Source organism: Ovis canadensis, chromosome 19, assembly GCF_042477335.2.
Source record: "Ovis canadensis isolate MfBH-ARS-UI-01 breed Bighorn chromosome 19, ARS-UI_OviCan_v2, whole genome shotgun sequence".
NCBI classification, from domain to species: Eukaryota; Metazoa; Chordata; class Mammalia; order Artiodactyla; family Bovidae; genus Ovis; species Ovis canadensis.
In genome coordinates, this window is record NC_091263.1 from 33662091 (window position 1) to 33689348 (window position 27258).

Consider the following 27258-nt stretch of genomic DNA (forward strand, 5'->3'; position numbering starts at 1 on the left):
CATTGCAACTGCCGATTCACATTTGTGGAGGGGCACAAATGTGTAGGAAAAATTGGACAGTATCATCATACATGTTGCAAACAGAGAGACATGTCACAGCCACGACAACCCCTTCTCGACACGTCAGCTCGGACTGAATAAGCCCACGGTCAGTAGCTTGAAGACTCCAAGCCACTGAGGTCATGGAAATAATTCCAGCATCCCAGGAATCAATCTGCTTCTCAATTTGTAGCTGCAAACCTGGTCAGTTTTCTGTCTGCCTGTGGTAGCAAGCAATCTATAACTGTAAGAGAAACTTCAGGAGTCAGGCCAAAGAGTGCTTCCATTAAAAACAGTTTTTTCTCCCAAATGATCATAGATTCTCTCCCATCTAATAAGCAGAAGCAATAGGAAAGCATTTAAAGTTTGCAATTCAATCCTGTCAGAACTTCCACATCATACAATCCCACTGAGGATTTGGCCTGCTATTTAGATATGCCAATCCAACTTAGCGAATATTTATTGAGACTCTACTCTGTGAAGGGTTCTCTAGGAATTATTTTTCCGAAGGAATATATAAAAGCAGTACAAACAGAAATGACCTTGTCCCATTCTCTATTACAAACAGGGAAGCTGAGGTCCATAGAGTTTGATAGCAATGGTATTGATCACAAAAGGGGGACTGTCACGCACTGAGTCCTGTGTACGTGTCAGATGCCATCCTAAGTGCTTTCTCTCATACCGGCTGGTCATATAACCCTACGAGGCAGGTGGGCTAACATTCCCATTTGGACAGGTGGAAACAGGCATTCTGAAGTAACTCATCCCAAGTTACGAATTCAACAACAGAGGAGTGCTAGGATGTTTGTCTTTCAAAATAAACCCCACAAATTATGGAGAGAGGATGATAGATATCATACAAGCAGAAAAAGACATACCTGACACACCGAATTAGAGGAATCACCAGAGGTGTAATGGAAGAAATCTAGTCTCAGATGGGAGGTTTCCCATCTGTGCAGGGGGTCAGTGGAAGGACGCTTAATGGAGGGAAGACAGAAGTCAAATTGGAAAAGTCATTATGGATAAGATCACCCAGCCTTCCCTTGCTTCTTGGCTCACAGATTTCTGGTTTTGCTCAGGGTGGAGAGATGTCTGGTCCCAAGTAATAGTTCATTACAGATTATACATAAATGGGCAGTTCTGCATCCAAATTTGCCAGCCTCTTCTCAAGGTAGAAATGCCCATGAAATGCAGGTAGGGGTTGCTGAGGACAGCTCTGGAAAAAACTTGCTCATTTTGAAAAGGAGAGAGAAAAAAAGAGAGGCTGACATTCCTCCTCCTCTAGCCTTTAGGTGTTAGGTCTAGAGCTCTTACTGCCTTCTTGACACCATCCAGCCACAAGGAGAATAATGAACAACGATGCACTAAAAACAGTAAACCAGAAAGACAGAAAGAACTAGAGCCCCTGATCTTAGGCATGGTTGCACAGAAGCCACACTGCCAGCAGTCACTGACCTCTGATATGTGAGAAAACAAAGCACATTCTCATTTAGTTACCAGCATTAAGTTTTCTGTTACTTGCAGTTGAACCCAGTCCTAACTCATCCTTGCCTTTAAAGAACTTCCAGCCCATTAAAAAGGACAGAAAATTACTGACGGTGCAAAAGAGTCAAATAAAGGTAAGAGGCAGAATAAAGGCCAGGAATCACAGTGTGGTGGTGGGGGGATGCTGTGGCAAAGGGCTGACTGGCGCCTGCATGGATCTGTGGGCAAGATAGCTGGGGGCAAGAGAAAGACAAAGTGGAAGAGAGTAAGAGGCCACGTGGAAAAACGAAATGGTACCCAGGGTCAGAGGAAGAGAGGGAAAGAGTTTGATGATGGGGACACATTTATTGAAAGCCTGAGAATACCAAGTTCAGGGTTCTTGATTTCTCATAGTCACTACCTGTCTGCATAATCTTCCACATACGCATATTCCTTTCTAGATTGAAAGGAGAGAGGATGGAGAGCACGAAGCAAGGACACTCAAATAAAATACTCAGCAGCCAGAAGGTAAGGAATATTGGGGGAGCTTAGATAGATGAGCTTGCCTGTAGCAAAGTGGAGTGAAAATCAGTGGTTAGACTAATGGGGTTGGGGTGGGACTGCACAAGACTTCATGAGACAAACCAGAAGAAAGTATATGCTTGGGTGAAAAATCTCTGTCGTTGTCAGGGAGCACTGCGTGTCTTGCTGAGAGCAGAACTCACGTGGTGTCTGCACAAGGTAATGACAGGTTAATTCATCATATCTTTCAGACAAGAAATGTCAGACCTCAAGTCTCACTTAAACATGTTCAGCAATTTCAGGAGCATCGTTGTACCTGAGAAGAATTTGCATCTTACTTAGGGAGACACTGGGATTTAAAGCAAACTTGAACGCAGCTATACATACTCTAGTTGGCTTGGTCTGAGAACCTAGGAGATTTAATGACACTTAGTACAACCCTCTCATTTTAAAGATGGTGACAATGGTCTGGAAAGGGCAGGTGACTGGGCAACTTGGCAACAGAGCTGATGCTCTGAGAGTAATGTGCTTTTCTTCTTAAATTTCAGATTTGACTCTCTCTCAGCTGGTGATGTTACCCTCTTTGCCATTTTATAGCCACACATTCACTCTTTAACAGGAAATTCACCAAGCACCTGCCTTGTATGTACATATTACTTTAAGTTGCTAGGGATAAAGAAATCAACATAAAAGACAAACATCCTATTCATTCTCATGGGGATCCATACAAATAAGACCACTTTTCTTCTTAATTCTCTTTCAAAACTGATGGCCTCTGAGAATGCTCTGAGTTTCATTAATAGCCAGGATGAAACATCAAGTTATTCTCCTCAACAGCTGGTACCTTGGCAGGTTGTGAACAGGTTAATCAAGAATGTGCTCTGATTCAGGAAGCCTTTGGAAAGCAAGCTGTTCCTTTCCCCAAACAAGAACTAAGAAATTGGCTGATTTTTCGCAGTCACTGGTTTTCCCTATGGCTTGAAGAGCCTGGGCCGTCTGAAGCAATTGTCACTTGTCTCCAAGCAGCGACTCTGTGAGGCTGGCCCAGTACACATCCCTGGACAATAAAAAGGAGGTCAGCCATGGATTTCAAACAGGACTGGTATTTCCAAACCACCGTTAGCATTTATTCAAGTTCTCACTTGGCTGTGTATAGGGTAAATGGAACAGACCCATTTTGTGATTCATTTTAAATCTTGAATATTAGGGGATAATCGGATATTATATCTCTGTGGAAATCCATCCAGATAATTCAAATCCAGTGGGAATTTAGGGCAGACATATATATACATATGTGTGTAAATACATATATATGTATACATATAAAAATATGTATACATATATATGTATATAAACTATTTTACTATTTCCTTATATAACTAGGGCAGTGGTTCTAAAGATATGCCCTTACTTTTGTGAATTCTTCAGTAATCTGTGTGTGCATTTCTTGCAGTACTCTATTAGAGTGATTTTTAAAATAATCTCCACACTACTAGTTTTCAGAATAAACTAATAATTGATTTCTATCTTCAGAGTCTTCATTGGTTCTTTCACTAAAGTAGTATATGTCCCCATAACGACTCCCTTTATTGGTTCCAAAGCCTTTTTAACTTTTCCATTCTTTTTATTAAGATATGGTTCATTTACAATATAGAGTTAGTTTCAGGTTTACAGAAAAGTGATTTACTTTACATACATACATATATATGTCTAAAGACATCTATTCTTTTTCAGATTATTTTTCCTATAGGTTATTACAGAGTGTTGAGCAGGGTTCCCTGTGCTATACAATAGGTTCTTATTGACTTCCTATTATAGGTATATTCCTGCGTATATATTAACCCCAAACTCTTAACTTATCCCTACCCCTTTTCCCCTTTGGAAATCTCATTTGAACACTTTTGTTGTCGTCCAGTCGCTAAGTCCTGTCTGACTCTTGACCACCCCATGGACTGTAGCACACTAGGCTCCTCTGTCCTCAACTATCTCCCAGAGTTTGCTCAAATTCATGTCTGTTGATTCAGTGATGCCATCAACCATCTCATCCTCTGCCACCTCCTTCTTTTGCCTTCAAGCTTTCCCATCATCAAGGCCTTTTCCAGTGAGTCCACTTTTTGTATCAGGTGGCCAAAGTTTTAGAGCTTCAGCATCAGTCCTTCCAATGAATACTCAGAGTTGATTTCCTTTAGTATTGACCGGTATGATCTCCTTGCTGTCCAAGGGATTCCCAAGAGTCTTCTCCAGCACCACAGTTTGAAAGCATCAATTCTTCAGCACTCAGCCTTCTTTATGGTCCAACTCTCACATCAGTGCATGACTACTGGAAAAACTATAGCTTTGACTATATGGATATTTGGCAGCAAAGTGATGTCTCTGCTTTTTTAATATGATGTCTAGGTTTGTCATGGCTTACTTTCCAAGGAGAAGGTATCCTGCATTGCAGGCAGATTCTTTGCCATCTGAGCCACCAGGGAAGTCCTTGCAAGGACCAAGTGTCTTTTAATTTCATTGCTGCACTTACAGTGAACAGTGATTTTGGAGCCCAAGAAAATAAGATCTGTTACTGCTTCCATTTTTTCCCATCTATTTGCCAAGAAGTGATGGAATTGGATGCCATGATCTTAGTTTTTTGAATGCTGTGTTTTAAGCCAGCTCTTCACTCTCCTCTTTAACCCTCATCAAGAAGCTCTTTACTTCCTCTTCATTTTCTGTCATCAGAGTGGTATCATCTGTGTATCTGAGGTTGCTGGCATTTCTCCCAGCTGTTTGATTCCAGCTTGTGATTCATTCAGCTCAGCATTCCGCATTGGTGTGTTCTGCATAATAGTTAAATAAGCAGGGTGACAATATATAGCCTTGTGGTGTGCCTTCTGCAAGTTGGAACCAGCTCATTGTTCCATGTCTGGTTCTAACTATTGCTTCTTAACCTGCATAAAGGTTTCTCAGGAAACAGACAAGGTGGTCTGGTATTCTCATCTCTCTTTAAGAATTTTCCAGTTTTTGTGATCCACAAGTCAAAGGCGTTAGCATAGCCAGTGAAACAGAAGTAGGTTTTTTTTTTTTCTTTTTCTGGAATTCCCTTGCTTTCTCCATGATCCAATGAATGTTGGCAATTTGATTCCCGGTTCCTCTGCCTCTTCAAAACCAGCTTGTATATCTTGATGTTCTGGGTCCACGTACTGCTGAAGCATAGCTTGAAGGATTTTGAGCATAACCTTGCTAGCATGTGAAATGAGAGCAACTGTAGTTTTCTTCTAAAGCATTCTTGCCCACATCTGTAGATATAATGGTCATCTGATAAATTCACCCATTCCCATCCATTTTAGTTCACTGATTCCTAAGATGTCCATGTTCAATCTTGCTATCTCCTGCTTGACCACATCTGATTTAACTTGAGTCATGGACCTAACATTCTAGGTTCTTATGCAATAGTTTTTGTTTATAGCAACAGACTTTACTTTTACCACTAGACATCTACAACTGAGCTCCATTTCCGCTTTGGCCCAGCTACTTCATTCTTTCTGGAGCTACAAGTAATTGCCCTCTGCTCTTCCCCAGGAGTATACTGGACACCTTCTGACCTGGAGTGCTCATCTTCTGATGTCCTACCTTTTGCCTCTTCATACTCTTCATGGCGTTCTCCAGGCAAGAATGCTGGAGTGGGTTGCCATTTCCCCCTCCAGTGGACCATGTTTTGTCAGAATTCTTCACTCTGAACCATCTATCTTGGGTGGGTCTGCACAGCATGGCTCACAGCTTCATTGAGTTACACAAGCTCCTTCGCCACATCAAGGCTGTGATCCATGAAGGAGATTTGAACACTACCAAGTACTAAAGTGAAAGTGAAAGAAAGTGAAGTTGCTCAGTCGTGTCCGACTCTTTGTGACCCCATGGACTGTAGCCTACCAGGCTCCTATGTCCATGGGGTTTTCCAGGCAATAGTACTGGAGTGGATTGCCATTTCCTTCTCCAGGGGATCTTCCCAACCCAGGGATTGAACCCAGGTCTCCTGCATTGTAGACAGACTCTTTACCATCTGAGCAACCAGGGAAGTACTCAAAGAGGTGGGTAAATGGGGGGTACTCATACATTTTATAGATGAGAGGACAGAAGCTTGGAAATTGATTTGTCCAACCCTGCATAGTGCCGGGACAAAAACCGAGGTCAGCTGATCCTCAGTTCTGCTGTGTCCCCGCCAGCTCTCAGGATTCTGATGAGATGAGGGTCTCCCCACTGCTCTGACCCTTACTCTTTCCTCCATACTTCTCTAAATGAATCAATAAACCAGCACAGATAGAACACTTGTAACCCCCATGATCTAGGCCATCAAACTTCTCTATACAGCAAACATTTCTGTTAACTCTTTTATAAGAGTGTCTCTTCATTTAATGAATCAGTGCTTGAGATTTTAACTCAGTCCCTACCCACTGCCCCTGAAAAAAATCACATGTATCTTTGTATATCCTTAGACGATAAAATTGATTGAGTCTTCATCCTGTCAATAGGAAAGGGATAATTGTACTCAGATCTCAAGGCTCATTCAGCATTGCTGATGGAATATTTAAATACATGGAGTTTATCTTTATAAAACATAAATCATCAATTTCATATGATTAACTATCAATTTGGATAACAGTTTGCCATGGTGAATATCAAAATTACATTTCTCTCATATGACCAGCTGTCATTGAAACTGTGACTTCTGCATACTAAAAAAGAAATTAAACTGAACTTTTAGTATTCTGCTATTTCTCAGCATCTTTTTCTGTAGTTCTCTTCCCCATCCCCCTTTGGTGTTTCTGCTAAGATAGATCAGATTTGCAGCAAAATATTATTCTCTTGAGACTTGAAAGAGTACACATATCAATAAAAGACATTTTTGAAGAATTCGAGCATTTATCATTGTTAAAGGAACCTTGCTATTTATCAGTGTGTATGTCTGAAGTCAAAGAAGTGGAAACAAATGAATCCTGCATTTAATGGCTTTAGAAATATGTCACTCCCTCCATTTTTCACATACTCAGAAGAAAGTCTTCCCCTCCCTCACTGAAGAGTGTATATTTAAGGCTTTATGCCAGATAATGCTTCTTTAAAAAAAAGAAACAAAGAAAAATTGAAGTATAGTTGATTTACAACATTGTGTTATTTTCAGATATATAGCAAAGCAATTCAGTTATTTGTATATGTCTTCTCTTTCAAATTCTTTTCCCCTGTAGGTTGTTACAAAATATTGAGTATATTTCCCTGCGCTCTACAGTAGGTCTCTGTTGGTTATCTATCCTATCAGGATTAATGTACACACAGATAATGTTTCTTTAAGTGCAAGACATAAGCAGGATGCTGGGTCACATTAGGGTTTTCATCTATGTGACTAAAGCAGGTGGCTTTGTGTAAATGCTTCTCATGTCCCAACAGATGACTGAATTATTAACAGTAAAGTAGTAAAGTGTTCATTGAGTTTTCCAAGGGTCTTGGATAGAACAAGACATGTGAAGTGAATTCCTCCATCTTCCAATTTACTAGTCTGCCCTTGGAGAAATCCTGTTTGCACTCAATTTTCTTTAGAGCATTCCCACAAGAAGTCAAGTCACAAACCAGGCCATCAAGTTTGGGAAATCAGGACTTCCTGAGTTCTCAGGTCACTTAAGACTGTGAAGAATTTACTGCAATAAATCTCTCCTGATAGGTCAGTCTACCGTTTGCAAATGAAATATGGGTTTATTGACAAGATTTTTTTGACATATCTAATTCACCATCTTCCACATTATCAACCACTCTAGCTTTGATGGGGTGCAAGGCTTCCTTCAGGAGTCAAGAAACAGATCCTTCTACATCCATTTCATAAGTTTTAGTCAAAGTTGTACCAGATAAAGCCTAGGTCCTGTTCTAAGATGGGGCTGTTAGTAATAAACTAGGATGACATTTTTTTTCCTTCAATGTTTTTGCAAACATACTTGTTTTTAGTGACATATTCATTTTTTACTGTGATTTGATAATAGAACAATTTTTCATTCTTAAAGCCAGAGTATATTCAAAAGATGAGTAAGTAAAAATCACACTGTAATGACCCCAATCTAAGAAAGAAGAAAGGAAGAGACATGCATGCAGATATTTTCATATTTTAGAAAGAGATATGCTGCTGCTGCTAAGTCGCTTCAGTCGTGTCTGACTCTGTGCGACCCCACAGACAGCAGCCCACCAGGCTCCTCCATCCCTGGGATTCTCCAGGCAAGAACACTGGAGTGGGTTGCCATTTCTTTTTCCAATGCCTGAAAGTGAAAAGTGAAAGTGAAGTCGCTCAGTCGTGTCCGACTCTTAGCAACCCCATGGACTGCAGCCCACCAGGCTCCTCCGTCCATGGGATTTCCAGGCAAGAGTACTGGAGTGGGGTGCCATTGCCTTTTCCAGAAAGAGATATGAGTGACTAAATAAAACATGACCAGTTTTTAACATGACCAGATTTATGTTTTGGGTCACAAAGTGGAGAAAAAATGAGCAAGAGAGGATGAGGCATCACAGCCATCTATTATTGCATATGCCAAGGGCTACTGAAATTAAACAAATGAAATAAAAATTAATGAGAAGTCTATGTTTTGTGCATAAAAATAAAACTGAGGTTTTGGAAGCAGCTGGGCCTGCAATGTGATTGTTTTTGGTATGCAGAGCTACAGGTGAGTGTCAGAGCAACACCTACAAGGAAAGAATGTAAGGGAACAAATGTTTCCACCCAGAGCATAGTAAGTCAGCAATTACACAAACCTCAAGTTTATCAATTATCCCAACAGTGCCAAATTACATCTTGAAATGTGATTATACAAAATACAGTGCAATCAACCAGTGTTTAAATGTTTAATACAAAATATTAAGAAAATGCATGTAATCTTGTAACAATGAATATGGGTTTTAATTTAGGCTGAACCAAGCAGTCACCTTTGTGATGATGTGAACTCCAAGCTTTGAGCTAGCTCTGTTAAATTTCCTTCCTTAAAGGGGAAGGTACATGTTGTATGTCACTCATATACCTTAATTAGAGACTAGGGTCAGATCTAGATTGCTGCTTGTTTGACAGTGTTGTGAATTGGAATCGAATGAATACACAGATCGTTTGTATCTAAAGAGATGTTCTATTTTCACACATAATGTGAATTCAATTCATGTTACTTGTGAACGACACATAGAGACTTCAGTTTTGAACCCTGTATCCACACTGAAATCAACTGCAAGCTTCAGGAATTACTCAAAGAGATAAATGTGAAGAAGAAAATTCCATGAAAACCAGATGATAAATAGAAGAGTGGCAAGACATTAAAAAAAAAATCAAGAATCTTCTTTCCTTTCAAACCAAAGTTTGAGTTGTCTTATCAAAAAGGGGTTCGGATTGACATATATACACTGATATATTTAAAATAGATAGCCAATAAGCACCTACTGTATAGCACAGGGACCTCTTCAGTATCCTGTAATAACCTAAATGGGAAAATAATTGGAAAAATAATAGATATATGTATATGAATAACTGAATCACTTTACTGTATACCTGAAACTAACACGATACTATAAATCAACTATAGTTCAATATGAGGTAAGGTGAAGTCGCTCAGTCGTGTCCGACTCTTTGTGACCCCATGGACTGTAGCCTACCAGGCTCCTCTGTCCATGGGATTCTCCAGGCAAGAATACTGGAGTGGGTTGCCATTTCCTTCTCCAGGGGATCTTCCCGACCCAGGGATCAAACCCAGGTCTCCCGCATTGGAGGCAGATGCTTTAACCTCTGAGCCACCAGGGAAGCCCAGTTTAATATGAAATACAGATTAAAAAACAAAAGACGTTTGACATCACATTTTAATTGGATGCTTGGGGCTGGTGCAACGACCCAGAGGGATGGTATGGGGAGGGAGGAGGGAGGGGGATTCAGGATGGGGAACACGTGTATACCTATGGTGGGTTCATGTTGATGTATGACAAAACCAATACAATATTGTAAAGTAATTAGCCTCCAATTAAAATACATAAATTTAAATTAAAAAAATAAAAAGCAGTGGACTATGTGGAAGCTGTGTGTATGCTCAGTTGCTCAGTACTGTCTGACTCTTTGCGACCCACTGGGCTGAGTAGCCCGCCAGGTTCCTCAGATCATGGGATTTTTCAGGCAAAAATACTGGAGTGGGTTGCCATTTTCTCCTCCAGGGAATCTCATCCCTGGGTCTCCTGTGTCTCCTGTAATGGCAGGCAAATTCTTTACCACCGAGCCACCCGGGAAGCCCCAAGTGGAAGTGAGGGTCATCTAAAATTTCAGCAGCTATCCAACATACACTGGGTCCTGCCTGGCCCTCAGGGATATAGGATTTATCCGGATGTTGTAAGCATATGTGCACTGCGCCTTACAACATTTTACCCCAAATTATGCTACTATCTGTACATGTTTAGGCCCTCTCTCCTTATAATTTATGGTCATGTGCTTTTGCAAGGGAAAGCACACTAATAATCCTGGGAGGTTTGCTATGCATTAGACCCTACTTGGTGTTTAGGTATGACCTTCATTCAATAAAATAACCCAAGAATACTACAGGATGAATCAAAGGAATACTGAAATGGGGTGGTACAAATGGTCAGGCAATAAGAGATTCACTATGTGTAGGGAATCTCAAGAAATAACTGCAAGTTATCTGTTTGCTTTTTTTTTTTTTTTTTCCCCACAAACTTGGGCTAGCAATTCTAAAGAATGGCAGGAAAAATATGCTCCCCTCCAAAAACTTTGGTCAATGTAAACCAGGATCTGTCAAACTTTTTTGTAAGAGGTCAGATAGTAAATATTTCAGCATGTAGGTCACATGATCTCTGTTGTGGTTACTTAATTTTACTCAACTTAGCATAAAAGTAGCCATTTTCCCTAGACAATATGTTTTTTAAAAAATGGTAATTTAAAAAATAATTATAAAAATAGACAGCTGAAAAACTTTAACCCAAAGGTCAAATTTTACTGACCACTCTCGGTCTGAGTTCTCCACACTGCAGTAACTGTTGAGTTTGGGTAATATATACATAAGCTTCAAATGAGTACAGCTTTTATCATTTACTCTTTTTAACAAACATCGCCTACATAGAACTGAACTCAGAGAATCCCAAATTATGCATCTGCTCCTGACATATGCAGATTCAGTCACACAAACACATACACATTTCAGGAGTAAGTTCATTACAGCTAGGAATCAACCAAGTCACATTAGGCATAGTTCATGCCTCCAATTCCTCTGAAATGAAGTGAAAGTCACTCAGTCGTGTCCAACTCTTTGCAACCCCATGGACTATACAGTCCATGGAATTCTCCAGGCCAGAATACTGGGATGGGCAGCCTTTCCCTTCTTCAGGGGATCTTCCCGACCCAGGGATTGAACCCAGGTCTCCTGCACTGCAGGTGGATTCTTTACCAGCTGAGCCACAAGTGAAGCCCAAGAATACTGGAGTGGGTAGTCTATCCCTTCTCCAGAGGATCTTCCCAACCCAGGAATCAAACTGGGGTCTCCTGCATTGCAGGCAGATTCTTTACCAACTGAGTTATCAGGGAACCCCTCCAATTCCTCTAGCATTGCATATTCTCAGATTTAAAAAGTATATTTGTAATAATAACAGCACAATGATTGCAGACAGGAAGAACCATTACACTTAATACTACAAATTGTTGTAAAGCAATGGATTAATGTCAATAACTTATCTGTCACCATTTTATCTAATTTTATAGAAACAAAATTTCAGAAAGTGTTACAAAATATGAGACACATTAATGATTTGTTTTTGCAAACATATTTCAGGGGAAAATCTTCAAATGTGGAAACATTTGAAAAATTCATATCAGAGAAGTACAGATACTGATGTCCTGACAACTTATAGAATTTCATGAAGTTTGCATTTTATGGTTATCTATAAGAGTTTTACTAGTTGTATATTTATTGCTTCTTATGGGGGGAAAATTCTTTTTGAAATAAAATTAGTAAAAAGGGCTCTCTGATTAACTGTGAACAAATTCAGATTAACAAATCTGGTTAAGCTGTATAATGAACATGAATATGCAAAGAAGGTTAATTTTTACAAAGTAGTTAAATTTACTAAAGTTAAAGCCTGCAAACAGAAACTGGGATGCTATTTGCTACTGCAATAGGCCAACAGATATGGACATTTAGGATTTTTCCTTTTAGTAAAAAAGATGATACATTTAAATTTTATCTTATTTCACTGTTTTTCTATTCTATACTGTAATTTTACTTGTATATTTATTACAAGCCTGTGTAGACATATGAACTGCAATAAATTAAGATTTTTACTGCTAAATTTTTTTCATTATTACTATTCATTTCATTTCATGATTATTATTGAAAATAATTTTGTCATGTAGAGGAAAAAGTCATTAGAAATTTCGTGACAGTGTCAAATAGGCTAAGAACACCAAAGGTAAACAGCATGTTTCTTTCAAAAATGCAGGACAAGATGAGAAAGTGATTTTTCCAAGAGTAGCTGTGAGGTAAATTTAGTCTGATTTCAAAAGTAAGTTTATAGGTACTTGAAAGATAATCAACATCGCTAATTATTAGAGTAATACGAATCAAAATGCAACAAGGTGCAGCCTCACACTGGTCAGAATGGCCATCATTAAAAAGTCCACAGACGGCAAATGCTGGAGAGAATGTGGAGAAAAGGGAACCACTCTTTACTGTTGGTGGGAATTTAAGTTGTTACAGTTACTTTGTAGAACAGTATGGAGGTTCCTTTGGAAACTAAAAATAGAATTACAACATGATCCAGTGATACCACTCCTGGGCATAAATCTGGATAAAACTATACTTTGAAAATACACATACATCAACACACAGAAATAATTGAAATGTCCATCGACAGATGAATGGGGGAAGAAGACGTGGCATAGAATACACAACGGAATATTACTCAGCCATAAAAGAGAGTGAAAATATGCCATGTGCAGCTACATGGCTGGACCTAGAGATGGCCATACTGAGTGAATTATGTCAGAAAGAGAAAGACAATATCAGGCGATAGCACTTACATGTGGAATCTGAACTATGACACAAATGAATTTATCTGTGAAATAGAAACAGACTTACAGACATAGAGAACAGACTTGTAGTTTCCAAGGTCAGGGATGTGGGGGGAAGGTTGGATTGGGAGTTTGGGACTAGCAGATGTCAACTATTATTTATGGAACAGATAAACAATGAGCTCCTATTGTAAAGCAGAGATAACTATATTCAATATTTTATAATGAACCACAATGGAAAAAAAGTAGGTCCAATTATATAACATAAATAGCCCACTACATCATAAACAGACTATAAATAGAATATAACAATGGCTATGACTTGGAGCAAACCTGAGTTATAACATGGGAAGTCAGCCCTAGGTTTCCTAGCCAGCGCTCTACTGAGACTTGATTAAACATGAATTGCAATAAAGAGACAGAAGGAGGTCACAACTTACTTATAAATTCACCTGATCCAACCTTTCCCAAACTACATGCCCTATTCAAAACAGATGACACAGCACTTCCTATTAATTACATAATACAGTACTGATTTTCAAAAATCTGTCCATTTTGACATTAGCATCAGTTCTATGCACTAGGGTGCTGATCTGAGCACACACACACACACATGACATACTCACATACACATATCACATACATGTACCACATCACATCACACATATACACACGCAGACATCACAAGCGTACACCTATATATCTCTCTCACACACACACCACACATACTACACAAATAAACATCACACACCATCACCACACACACACCACACACTCTCACTCCTGAAGCCAAATATTCTGGTATTTTGGTAATCAGTATTTCACAACTATGTGTATCTGTGATTATGAGTTTTGTGATTTCTACTTAGCTAATTAAAACTAGGGAAATTAGTGTGTTTCTCTCAATTTCCTTCAAAGTTCATTTTTCTATCACAACTTAATTGAGTTATTAGGCTGCAATAGAGATGAATTAAGATTTCCGATTATGTTCTCCTTCTTCAGAAAGATACTGACACCGTAGTTCCAGTTATATCTGAACTGTCACTTTACAAAGGTATATACAGCACTTTTAATTATAAGACCTAACCTTCTGAATTGGTTTGATTTGTATGTTGCTGGAATCAGCTTTCATGTAAAATTGGTTTTATTAGAATTTAAAATAAAATATCATGTCAGGAACCCTATTTATTTCTCTTAGAAAAACTGCTGAAGTAGTTTATGTATGTCAATAATTCTCTTTCTGAAATTTGTAACTTCCAGGAAAAATCCATGTGTACAATTTTGAAGAATCTTTCAGTGATTTTGGCTCCAATAAGTTATCTTTGTGTAGATACTGCTCTGAAATGATACTCTTGATAAAAGTATTTCTGCCAACTAATGCCCCAAAGCCTTTAAACTCAATTCTTCTTTATACAATGAAATGCCTTTCCAAACTCTTCTCCCTGGTTTGTTTGCATTTAACAGTAAAGCTTAACTTCAAATTCTTTCTTTTTTTTAAAAGAGTCAAAAGTGCTCTTTCATATCCATTAAATCAAGATCCCCATGAAACATGGGGCTTGTCCTTCTTATACTATATGTTTGCATACAACTTTGGTGTTTGTATTTATTTCCTATTAATATTAATAACTGAAAAATAAGATCCTCATCTAAATTTGAACTGAGAACTTAGTGTGTACTAAGCTTTGCATCTAGCATTTCATGTGCACTATTTATTTTAAATTCACATTTTTATGAGGCTGACACCACTCTTGCCTTCATTTAACAAATGTGAAAACTGAAGCACAAAGAAGTGAAAGAAAAAGACCCTTTCTCTGTGTTGTAGTTTAGAGTATTAACATCTAACCCCATCTGTCTGACCCTAGGACCCAGGCTCTTGACATTTCCCACAACTCAGAACTTGGAATTAGAATAAAATCAAGGCCGCAAAAAGTAAATGGTAGGTTGAAGATGTGAATACAAGTTTTCCAATACACCAATCAAAACTGAAACAGAAGAGTAAGCTAACTTGCTTACAATGAAAGTAATTTGAGATCAGGTCCAGTGATGAAAACAGTCTAAAACTCCAAGCCCTCTGTCTGCTGGTTAATCCTTGGACAGGATAGAAAGGAAGAAGGGAAATTCCTCTGGTCCAGATTTCCCAAGTGAAGCTCCCTCTTCTGGGAGATGTGAACAGAAGAGTAATTTGGCAAACACATTTGGGGAGTATTGCACAACATTTCTCACTCTCAATGTTTCATAATGTGACTTGACTATTACAAAGATTGTGACAAGTCCTGCATAAAAGACACCTTCTTAATTATGTTTAATCAATGTTGCTCAGATTTACTAGTTCACAGATCCCATTTGCGAAGGTAGCACGATGATGCCCCAAAGATGTTCAATGCTTATATCTCAGAAATGTTGATTAGGTTATATCTTACGGAAAGGAAAGTATAAGATTGTTGGAATTGCGATTGTTAGTTAACTGACTTTGAGATGAGATTATCTAGTGGGCTCACTCTGGGTCACTGTATGAGAGAAAGAAGAAGAGTCAGAGAGAGTTTCAAACACGCTACACTATTGGCTTTGAAGATGGACCATGAACCAAGGAACGGAGTCAACCTCTAGAGTCCAGAAAATAGAAGGAATCAAGTTCTTCTTCAAATTTCAGAAGGAAGACAGACTTGCAGACACCTTGGTTTTAAACACCTGAGACACCTTTTGGACCTTGGACCTTCAGGACTATAAGATAATCCATCTTGTCTTATATTGTTTTAAGGCACTGCTGTTAAGGTAATTTGCTACAGTGGTACACAGGAAACTAATACACCATTCTCCTTGCAACACCTAATGTCAAACTTAATTTTGGAAATACAGATCTAGTCCATTATCCTGGCTTGATGAGACATCTTAAAAGCTTGTGGAAAATGGAATTCTGACGTTTCAATGTAGTTTCTCTAAAATGTTAATGTGAACATGAATTGTGTGGGTGTGGTTTTAAAAATACAGATTCTGATTCTATAGGTCTAGGGTGGGACCTAAAATTTTGCATTTCTGAAAACCTCCCAGGTGATACTGGTGCTGATGCTGCTGGTTGATATTCACATTTAGAGCAGCAAAGTTAAAAGTGTACACAAGCCCCCTCTCCCCTGCAAAAAAAAAAAAAAAGAAAGAAAGAAAGAAAAATGAAACAAACAAACCCAAAACAACTCTAGCCTTCTGAGGAAAACTTTCGCAAAAGGAATCCCATGAAGTTTCAAACAGAAAATGCCTACCTGGAGATAAACAATCAAGGAAATAGATTTGTAAGAATGGCTTCATCCATCAATGTTTATGACATAGAAAAATTTCTGCACAAAGTGGGCAGAAGAGAAATGTCATAATTCATTGATGTCTCCTATTTCTAACAATTTAGGAACAATCTGCATCCCTAATAAGACAGAAGCAGCATGAAGCACAAGAGGTCTTATGAAATATTCTCAATTTGACCACAAAGCCACCTAAAATAATTGTTTAGCACTGTAAAAAGTATTAGAGTCACACAGAATAAAATAAAATATAAAATAAGACTCTGGAAGTTTCTGCCTTATTCTCTTTTAAAAACTGTACTTTACAACAAATTTTATTCCCACTGTTTCATCCTTGCTTTAGAAACACCCAAGAGGATGGAACCAGAAAGCCTCATCAATTATCTCACCTCTTACCTGCCTGGGGGAGGAAAAAGGGCTTAAATAATATAGAGGGTGCCAAAGAGAACCATTCTCTGCTACCTTGCCAGTACAAAAAGAACAGATGCTTTTTTCCTTTTTTTTCTTTTCAGAGTAAATTTAGTGTCCATGAAAGGTGCCAAGTTAAAATCCCTAGAAACGAATGCATTCTCCTTACCTGCAAGTCTGGCAATGGTGATAAAAGCTTTTTCATAAAACTGCTCAGTCCCACAGGAGAGCTCATTTCTGGACCATTTCTACTTAACTGGTCTTTATATAAGGAGATAGAAATTACAAGCTCAACCATTAGCAAGCTGTCGATTGTAGGTAGTTTAAAGATTAACTCAAAATACATTGTTCCGTGACTTGAGACACCTTTGTTTCAACATTACCACATGCGTACAGTGCTGTAGGCTTTACAAAACACTCTATAATAGTCAACACTTACTGGAAACAATTTTCTGAGCTCTTGCTACGTGGCAGGCATGCCGAGGCTTTGTATCAGGGCTTTACATGTTTTATTATATTTACATTTCATGACAGTCTATAAACAGGTATCACCACAATTTTAATTTTGTAGATGCACAAGCCAAAAACACATATGTTGCCTATGGGCACACAGCTAACCAGCAGAGGAGCCAGGACTTTAATCCAGGGGATGGTTCCAGAGAGTACTCATTTCATAAGATAACTGCTGTCACAATTAAAAGACACAAAATTGTCTAAATGATGAAACTGATACATAGGGAGCATGGCATGCCAAATGTCATACACAGGAAGTCATATTTAAAGGCAGCATTCTGCCTTTCAGAGACTAAGGCCTTTCCAACTGTTCCAGATACAGTGAGGTGGCATGCTACCTTTCACTGAGTTTTGCTGGTGTTGATAGGTTCAACTTTTGCCCATAAGAATAAGAAAAGCTATGACAAACCTATACAGTGTATTAAAAAGCAGAGACATTCCTTTGCTGACAAAGGTCCATATAGTCAAAGCTACAATTTTTCCGGTAGTCAGGCATGGATGTTAAGAGTTGGACCATAAAGAAGGCTGAGCGCCAAAGAATCAATGCTTTTGAACTGTGGTGCTGTGCTTTAGAAGACTCTTGAGAGTCCCCTGGACAGCCAGGAGATCAAACCAGTCAATTCTAAAGGAAATCAACTCTGAAGATTCATTGGAAGGACTGATGATGAAGCTGAAGCTCCAGTACTTTGGCCACCTGATGCGAAAAACTGACTCACTGGAAAAAATCCTGATGCTGGCAAGGATTGAAGGCAGGAGGAGAAGGGGATGACAGAGGATGAGATGGTTGGATGGCATCACCGGCTCAATGGATATGAGTCTGAGCAAGCTCCAGGAGACTGTGAAGGACAGGGAAGCCTGGCATGCTGCTGTCCATGGGGTCACAAAGAGCTGGACACAACTGAGCACCTGAACAACAATATCAACAAACCTTTTTAGAACTAATGAGTATACAAAGTGTTAAATGTTTCTGACTTTCCAATGAGACAATAAATTAAGTTTTATTTTAACAGAGCAAACACACCTATTTCTGATGGGACCATCCATGGCTTGGAAGAAACTCAGGCTGGTGAAGTTCCCTTGTGGTCAGGAGGTCCCCTTCCTGGCACTGAATCAAGAGAGGTTTATAGGGAAGAACATGGGCCATGGTTTTTCAGGACCAAGATAAACAGTCCAGATGTGACAATTTATTTGATAAAACTGATTCCCAGCAGGAAAAACCATAACCACAATTCAACAGGCATTTCATAGAAGCCGTTCTTCGGGTTCAATGAATATAAACCAACTAAAGCTTGCTTTCTCACTTACACACACTGGCATAGACACACACATCAGAAAGTATGAAGTCCTGGAGAAGCATTCACACCGTGGAAATGGTGTTTAGCTGTTTTACAGGAGTGGAGCTAAAAAGGCATGAAGTCAAGCGTGGCTACTCCCCATTTTCTCCTTGGGGCACACCTTACGGCTGTTTGCTGCCTTACCTTTCTACCTTCTTTCAACTTTATACTATCTCTACAAAGAACTTTCTCTGCTTCCTCGTGGTTTCTGGTCCCTCATAATATGAGCTTTCACTCATCTACAGAAAGTACTCAAGCTTCTTTATGGTCCTACTCTCTCTATATAGTCATATAGCTTTGACTACACCTTAGCCTTCCCAAAAAACTAAATGACAACTGTGTTTGATATGTCTTCAGTTCAGTTCAGTTCAGTCACTCAGTTGTGTCCGACTCTTTGGGACCCTATGAATCGCAGCACGCCAGGCCTCCCTGTCCATCACCAATTCCTGGAGTTTACCCAAACCCATGTCCATAGAGTCAGTGATGCCATCCAGTCATCTCATCCTCTGTTGTCCCCTCCTCCTCCTGCCTCCAATCCCTCTCAGCATCAGGGTCTTTCCAATGAGTCAGCTCTTTGCATGAGGTGGCCAAAGTACTGGAGTTTCAGCCCCACCATCAGTCCTTCCAATGAACACTCAGGATTGATCTCCTTTAGGAGGGATTGATTGGATCTCCTTGCAGTCCAAGGAACTCTCAAGAGTCTTCTTCAACACCACAGTTCAAAAGCATCAATTCTTCAGTGCTCAGCTTTCTTCACAGTCCAACTCTCACATTCATACATGACCACAGGAAAAACCATAGCCTTGACTAGACGGACCTTAGTTGGCAAAGTAATGTCTCTGCTTTCGAATATGCTATCTAGGTTGGTCATAATTTTTCTTCCAAGGAGTAAGCATCTTTTAATTTCGTGGCTGCAATCACTATCTGTAGTGATTTTGGAGCCCCCCAAAAATAAAGTGTGACACTGTTTCCCCATCTATTTCTCATGAAGTGATGGGACCAGATGCCTTGATCTTAGTTTTCTGAATGTTGAGTTTTAAGCCAACTTTTTCACTCTCCTCTTTCACTTTCTTCAAGAGGCTTTTTAGTTCCTCTTCACTTTCTGCCATATGGGTGGTGTCATCTGCATGTCTGAGGTTACCAATATTTCTCCCAGCAATCTTGATTCTAGTTTGTGCTTCTTCCAGCCCAGCATTTCTCATGATGTACTCTGCACATAAGTTAAATAAGCAGGGTGACAATATACAGCCTTGATGTACTCCTTTTCCTATTTGGAACCAGTCTATGGTTCCATGTCCAGTTCTAACTGTTCCTTCCTGACCTGCATGTAGGTTTCTCAAGAGGCAGGTCAGGTGGTCTAGTATTCCCGTCTCTTTCAGAATTTTCCACAGTTTATTGTGATCCACACAGTCAAAGGCTTTGGCATATTCAATAAAGCAGAAATAGATGTTTTTCTGGAACTCTCTTGCTTTTTCAATGATCCAGCGGATGTTGGCAATTTGATCTCTGGTTCCTCTGCCTTTTCTAGAACCAGCATGAACATCTGGAAGTTCATGGCTCATGTACTGCTGAAGCCTGGCTTGGAGAATTTTGAGCATTACTTTACTAGCATGTGAGATGAGTGCAATTGTGCGGTAGTTTGAGCATTCTTTGGCATTGTCTTTCTTTGGAATTGGAATGAAAACTGACCTTTTCTAGTCCTGTGGCCACTGCTGAGTTTTCCAAATTTGCTGGCTTATTGAGTGCAGCACTTTCATAGCATCACTGAAAGAGGAACTCCCCAGGTTGGTAAGTGCCCAATATGGTACTGGAGATCAGTGGAGAAATAACTCCAGAAAGAATAAAGGGATAGAGCCAAAGAAAAACAATACTCAGTTGCGGATGTGACTGGTGATAGAAGCAAGGTCCGATGCTGTAAGGAGTAATACTGCACAGGAACCTGGCATATTAGGTCCATGAATCAAGGCAAATTGGAAGTGGTCAGACAGTAGATGGCAAGAGTGAACATTGACATTCTAGGAAATCAGCTAACTAAAATGGACTGGAATCATGAATTTAACTCAGATGACCATTATATCTACTACTGTGGGCAGGAATCCCTTAGAAGAAATGGAGTAGCCATCATGGTCAACAAAAGAGTCTAAAATGCAGTACTTGATATGTCTTATTTACTTTGAAATGACTCAGTTTATATTCAACTCATTCAGCAAAGACCTGAGAATTCCCTGTTTTCTAAATATATCTTTTCTCCCAATATTCTTGCCAATTCACCCTTACACTTCATCATGGCACATGCCATACACGCTCTGAGCTTACTCTTATACTTGTCTTACCAACTGGATAGTGGCAATACTACAGCAGCAGTCACAGCTTACTCATCATATGTCCTTAACATAAGTAAATGCCTATGTAAATTGGTGTTCAATGGATGCTTTTCAGATCCATAGTAAATGAATCCAAAAGTCTATATATTAAATAATCAGTAAGTAAGTTAGAATGAAGAACAGAAAAAAGGAAATGAGATGGTCCTTTAAGAAGCTTAACATGCTGAATTAAAGCAATGATGTCACTCTCTTTTTAAACATAAAATACTATTCAGTTAATAATCATATATATACATATTTTTTTCATTTATCTGAACACTGGTTTGCTCAAGTAAGACAAATTGTAGTTTGGGGTTTATCAAATTTTCATTTTTATTTTATATTTAGTTTAACCATGATAAAATTAAAGATAAAAACAAAATCAAACCAAGAGCCTAATACTGCTTAATTAACATTTTTTATTTGGAAATTGCTTTAGGGCATGTTCTATTAAACATGACCTTATCACTTTGAGTATATCTTAAATATAGCATTTATGCATCTTTTCACTGCTAACAATAATTTTGCTAAGTAAATCAAATTCCCCATAATATATAAATGCTATTATAAACTTAGTTTAGAAATCAAAATGCTATTTAATAACAACTGAAAGGCAAATATTAAAAAGACAAGATATCAAAGAAAAAAGTATTTGTCCTCACAGTAATATATTACTTAGAATTCTTAATATCTTGAAAAATCATCAATTATTACTTTGTCTTATAATAGCCTGTGGAAAAAAGGAGACTCAAATATAATATATATGTATCACAATCATCTTTCTTAGCTAGTAACTATAAAATATGCAAAACATGCCAATATCTTCCTGTCCATTTTCTTTCCTCTTCATCTTATTCTCTCTCAACTTATTCCTTTTTAAAGTCTTATTAAAAGAAAACCATAATAACATAGACAATGCAATTAAAATATTTAAAATGTATAGGAGCAACTATTTCTTCTTAGTGAATAGATATAGACCCAGACAGCTAGATTCATACCATCTGAATATTTACCCCAGGCCACTACTGACTGTTTCAGAATATCCATGCTGATCAAATGTGGCCAGTATGCGACACTCATCTTTTACAAAATAATATGTATAGTAAATAGAAATAGATTCTGTTTTAAATAGCCATGGCATAATAAAGCACTGGAAATCTCCTTCTAGCTCACACTTTTGTTCTGTTAGGAAACTGTCTGGTTCGTGAAACCTAACATTCCAGCAGTCACTTATCCAGATTAGGGTGGCAAGCCAAAGACTTAACGTGGGAGAAAACCTGAGGATAAAATTGCACTCTAGGCTTGTAATGGTTCCTTTTATGTGTCAAATTGACCGGGCCCTGGGGTGTGTAGATTAAATATTATAACACACACACACACACACACACACACGTGTACATGTACACTGCTTGTGTTTGTATATTCATTGAAGCCCAAGCAATGAGAGTTCGATCATGTGGTAGATTAACTATGAATTGTAATTTTGACTTTCATTGGTTCAAGTTCAAGCCAAACAACCCTCATAACAAAACCTAACTGTAAGCTAAGCTGGCAAGGTGCTGTACTTTTGTAAGGGAGCAGGAACCTATGGTCCTTGCCCCCCATCATGTCCTCTGCCTGCCTTTTGTCTGTGGAAAACTTTTTAGTTGAAGAATAAGTTTAATCAGAGAGAGAGAAATGCAGGAAAAAAGGAAAACAGTGACAGGAGACTCAATGTAGTCATTAAGCATGGCCAAGGCCCTTTAGTTCTTCCTCAAGGTTACAGATAATATTCTGAGCCACATCGTTTGAGCTGTCTTGTAGATACTAAAACACCAGGGGAGAAGTTAACTGCGTGGTGACCACAGTGCACCCAGGACATGAGCTGGCACACTTGTGAGATTTGGCCTCAGACAAATGCTGACTGCGCTGCCTCTGCAGGTAACACGTCCCCTACTTCCCACCCTCCCTCGCTCTATAAAAGCTCTTGCCCCACTGGTTGCCAGTGCAGGGGCTTGAGTGTTGGCCTTTGGACAAATGTCTGCCCCTCCCCGCCAAGTTGCCTGCATCTGAAATAAAGCAAACTTCCCTTTCCATCAACCTAGCCTGTTTATTGGCTTTTGAGCAGTGAGCAGCCAAACCCTGCACTCCTTTTGGCAACACTTTCACAATAAACCAGTGATGCTTGAGCATAACAACAATAATAATAACTAATATGCCACATTACTGTACCAACAAAGTATTTTTCTATACTTCATACTGTGTATGAGGATCTCACGGTACAATAAAAAAAAGTCAAAAATTCTTAGGCATTTATAAATCAAAAGGGCTAGGGCTATATTTCAGTGGGTCAAAAAGATGAGTAACTGATCATGTGGCCTCACTTTTGGTTTGAGCTAGTCTGAAATATAATCCATAAAGAACCTGACAATTAGAACTCTAAGGGTATCTTCTAGCCCTGTATCTTAGGATTTGATCCTGCAGCAATTTTCATCTCAGATAGTTATGAAGCATGCACTAAGTCCTTCATCAGACCAGGAGTCAGAGTACATTAAAGATTAAGTCTAGTATACAAAGAGGCTCCCGCCTAGGGGAGCCTGACACAGGATACTCTTTCAGAAGTGCATCTTGTCAGGGAATCAAGGGAAAAATCAAGCAAATCAGCCTTTTGTGATTAACTGTGTTGGGATGGAAGTCACACTTTTGTAAGGGAGATGCTAAAATTTAGAGGTTGTTCATTTTCTCTTATATCAAGGCAATGTGTTTAAAATAAAGGGAAAAGCACTTTTATACACGTATTTCATTAAAGAGGTAGTGGTTAAAATGAGAAATTTAATAGTGTGGTAGTGTGTCATCTTCTGCAATCACCTAAAACATGCCCTCCAATACAGTCCTACAATATAAGGTTATATTCTCAGTGGCAACTCATGGGAAGTTTAGATCAAACTCTTTTTTTGTTTTTCCTGGCGACAGGTTTATTCAACACAAAACAATCCCTTTCAACTTTACTGAGGTGGCTGACCATGTCCTCAACCAAATCCACCCCTAAACTGGAATTCAGTTGCTGACCCAGCCCCAGCCTTGGGTTTCTTGTCAGCGTCAGGGGGCATGGCGCTTTGTAGGCGTCTCTGTCGACTTCCCCTTGTGTGAGTCTTGCAGGATGCTCTCCCTCCAGACCTTTGGGCCATGGCCAGCCAGTCTCAGGATGGCTGTGGCGCAGGGTGGCAGGCACAATCTCAGGGGGCAGCTGGAGGTAATTGCGGAGATACTGGATGCCCTCGTTGGTGAGGTACCAGTAGAAGTGTCTCCAGGCAAACTGTTCCTTCACATGGCCTCATGATTTAAAAGACTGCGTGAAACTGGAGCCTTATACAGAGTGAAGTAAGTCAGAAAGAAAAACACCAATACAGTATACTAATGCATATATATGGAATTTAGAAAGATGGTAACGATAACCCTGTATGCAAGACAGCAAAAGAGACACAGATGTATAGAACAGTCTTTTGGACTCTGTGGGAGAGGGAGAGGGTGGGATGATTTGGGAGAATAGCATTGAAACATGTATAATATCATATATGAAACGAATCGCCAGTCCAGGTTCAATGCATGATACAGAATGCTCGGGGCTGATGCACTGGGATGACCCAGAGGGATGGTACGGGGAGGGAGGAAGAAGGGGGGTTCAGGATGGGGAACACGTGTATACCTGTGGCGGATTCATGTCGATGTGTGGCAGAACCAATACAGTATTGTGAAGTAATTAACCTCCAATTAAAATAAATAAATTTATATTTTAAAAAAAAGACTGCATGGCTTTCATGACATGAAGGTTGGGTGTGTTCTTGTCTGCCAGTTCGGGGTGCTTAGGCATGTGGATATCCATCTTGGTCACCATCACTCCCTCCTTAAAAAGAAGTTCATAAATGGCAATCTGGTTCTTCTTGGGCACCAACACTGTGATGACTGCTGTGTCCGGGGCCAGAGCCTAAAAGGACTAGGTCAAACTCATGATCTCCAGATAGTGCACCAGAAGGTTGCATCGTTCTAGCCTTAGTTACTCTACTGGAAATCGATTTTGTGTATTCTCTGGCCTATGTCATTTGGAAGTTGAGACTCCAAATGAGTTGCTTTACATTATAAAATAATGTAAAAATGTCTGAGAATATGAGAGGAAGAAGAGAAAAGGTCATGGAGGGGAGAGAGGAAAGAGGTGGGGGAGAAAGACCAAAAAGATGACAGTGGGGAAATAAGATGAAGCTGGGGTATAAGAATAATGATTGTATCCTAACCAGTCAGAGATGGCTTTCTTCCATAAAATGTGTATATGAGTTAAAGCTCTCTCTGTCTGTCTTCTCCATGAATCTGTCACAATATTTAAGAGTTCTGCTTCCTTAATTCTTTTAGATGGGGCTGAGAAAGACCCTGTTAAAACAGGAACACAGATCTCTCAGGAAGGATACATGAAGCAGTTATCAGCTGCCAAGAGTGCAGCACAAATGTGGTAAGATTCGAAAGGCACTCAGCCAAGACGGCCCTGAAAACAAAGGAAGCAACTAGCTCAAGTGGCTTTCTTTTGTTTTGTTTTAATACTAATACAAGGTAGACTGAGGATGCGTTTAGGCTGATAAGAGTGTTTCTTGAACTTGGAAGTGTGGTCCTCTGTACTGCTCAGCTGGAGACTGTAACATAGTGTGATTTTAATTCGGGAAGCCCAGGGTAAGGCCTGAGATTCTGAATTTCTAACAAATACCAGGTGATGAGGAAGCTGTGAAGCTCTGAGGATAAAGAACATGCAACTTGGAGAGGGAACCATTTTTAAACCAAGCTGAGGTGTCACAGAGATCTGTGAATAGATAAGAAGCCATGTAATAAACTGAGAATTGGGAAAAAGTAACTCAAAGAAAATGAGGAAGTGCTGAGAAAAACTGATGTCTTAAGATGATAGCTTCTTAAGCATTCATGTTTATCCACCAACGTCTTTTTTGTCCATGCTTCAGTATACACACTAAAGATACTATGGTCCCCAAAAGACCATCTTTGGTCACAAGAGGCACAGTCTAGCTAAATGCCAGTGGAGAGCTAATTCAATTTTCAAACCTTCAAAGAAGAAATCACGAGTTAAGATTTAATGCAGCAGTTCTCAGCTTATGGTCCCATATAAGCAACATCACCATCACACGGGAACTTGTCAATGATGTAACTTTTTCTGGCTTTATCCCACATCTACTGGATCTGAAAATCTTGGAGTGGGACCCCGGGGTAGGTACATTAAAAGCCTTTCAGGTGATTCCAAGGCATCCTAAAGTTTGTGAAATATTATTCTAAAGGAAGGGTAGGAGTTAGTCTTCAAAAGACCAAGTGGAGGGGAGGGAAGGTTAGAAAGAAAGAGGGAAGAAGATGTTTCACAGAAAGAGGACTTGGATCAGGAAAGAGCAGCCCAAGGCTGATTTTGCTCTTATCCCTTTAAGTAGCAGAAAAGTCAACTTTATTTTGAGAAGGAGAAGCAGGTCTTCTTCATGCATTTTCATCATCAGCCTGGTCCCTAAATGCCTTTGGTTTTGCAAATTTGGCTAAATCATCACAGGAGAAAACAGCTGAGAAATGGTACTCAACTCTTTAGGGAAATAGTTCTCAGCCTGGTCATGTATTACAAGTACCCTAGGAGCTCTAAACAGATGCAGGGGGTGACAAAGAACAATTAAACTGAATATTTGGGTCTGGGTCCAGGCGTCAGGTTTTTCTAAAGCTCCTCAGATGGTTCTAATGAGCAGCAAGAGTTGACTGATGCACCGTTTAGTTTGAAAGAATAAGAGTCAGCAAAGTTATGCTTCTGGTAGAATATCTTTGCAGTTGCTTAAGGCAAGAAACAAAAGAGGGTGGCTGACAATGAGATAGCTAGATAGCTTCACTGACTCAATGGACATGAATTTGACCAAACTCTAGGAGATAGTGAAGGACAGAGGATCCTGGAAGTCCATGAGGTCGCAAAGAGTAGGACACAACTGAGCAACTGAATAACAACAAAAAGGCAAAAAAGAATACAGGAGTGTTCATTTTGGCTTTCTTGTTCAGGTCCCTTCTTTTCATACTTGGTAAAGTTTTCTGTTAAACTGTAGGTGTATCTTCAGGAGCAGAATGAATCATGGATCCCACCATACGACTGTAGTAGAAACCATATGCTTCCATGGAAGACAGCCTAGTTTAGAGAACATCCTTCCTTCTAGGTCATCTGCTTCTGATTATACAGGGGTTCTGTGCTTTCATTTCTTTTGAGATAGGTCACAATTCCAAATCGTAGATAA

At 39.4% G+C, this 27258-nt stretch overlaps 1 protein-coding gene and 1 pseudogene across 1 annotated transcript in view; both read right to left on the reverse strand.

Annotated features, from left to right (window-relative positions):
- GRM7 (glutamate metabotropic receptor 7) overlaps window positions 1-27258 on the reverse strand; it is a 909573-nt gene that overhangs the window by 441565 nt on the left and 440750 nt on the right. The window lies entirely within an intron of this gene.
- LOC138424773 (small ribosomal subunit protein eS10-like) overlaps window positions 23962-27258 on the reverse strand; it is a 57599-nt pseudogene continuing 54302 nt past the window's right edge.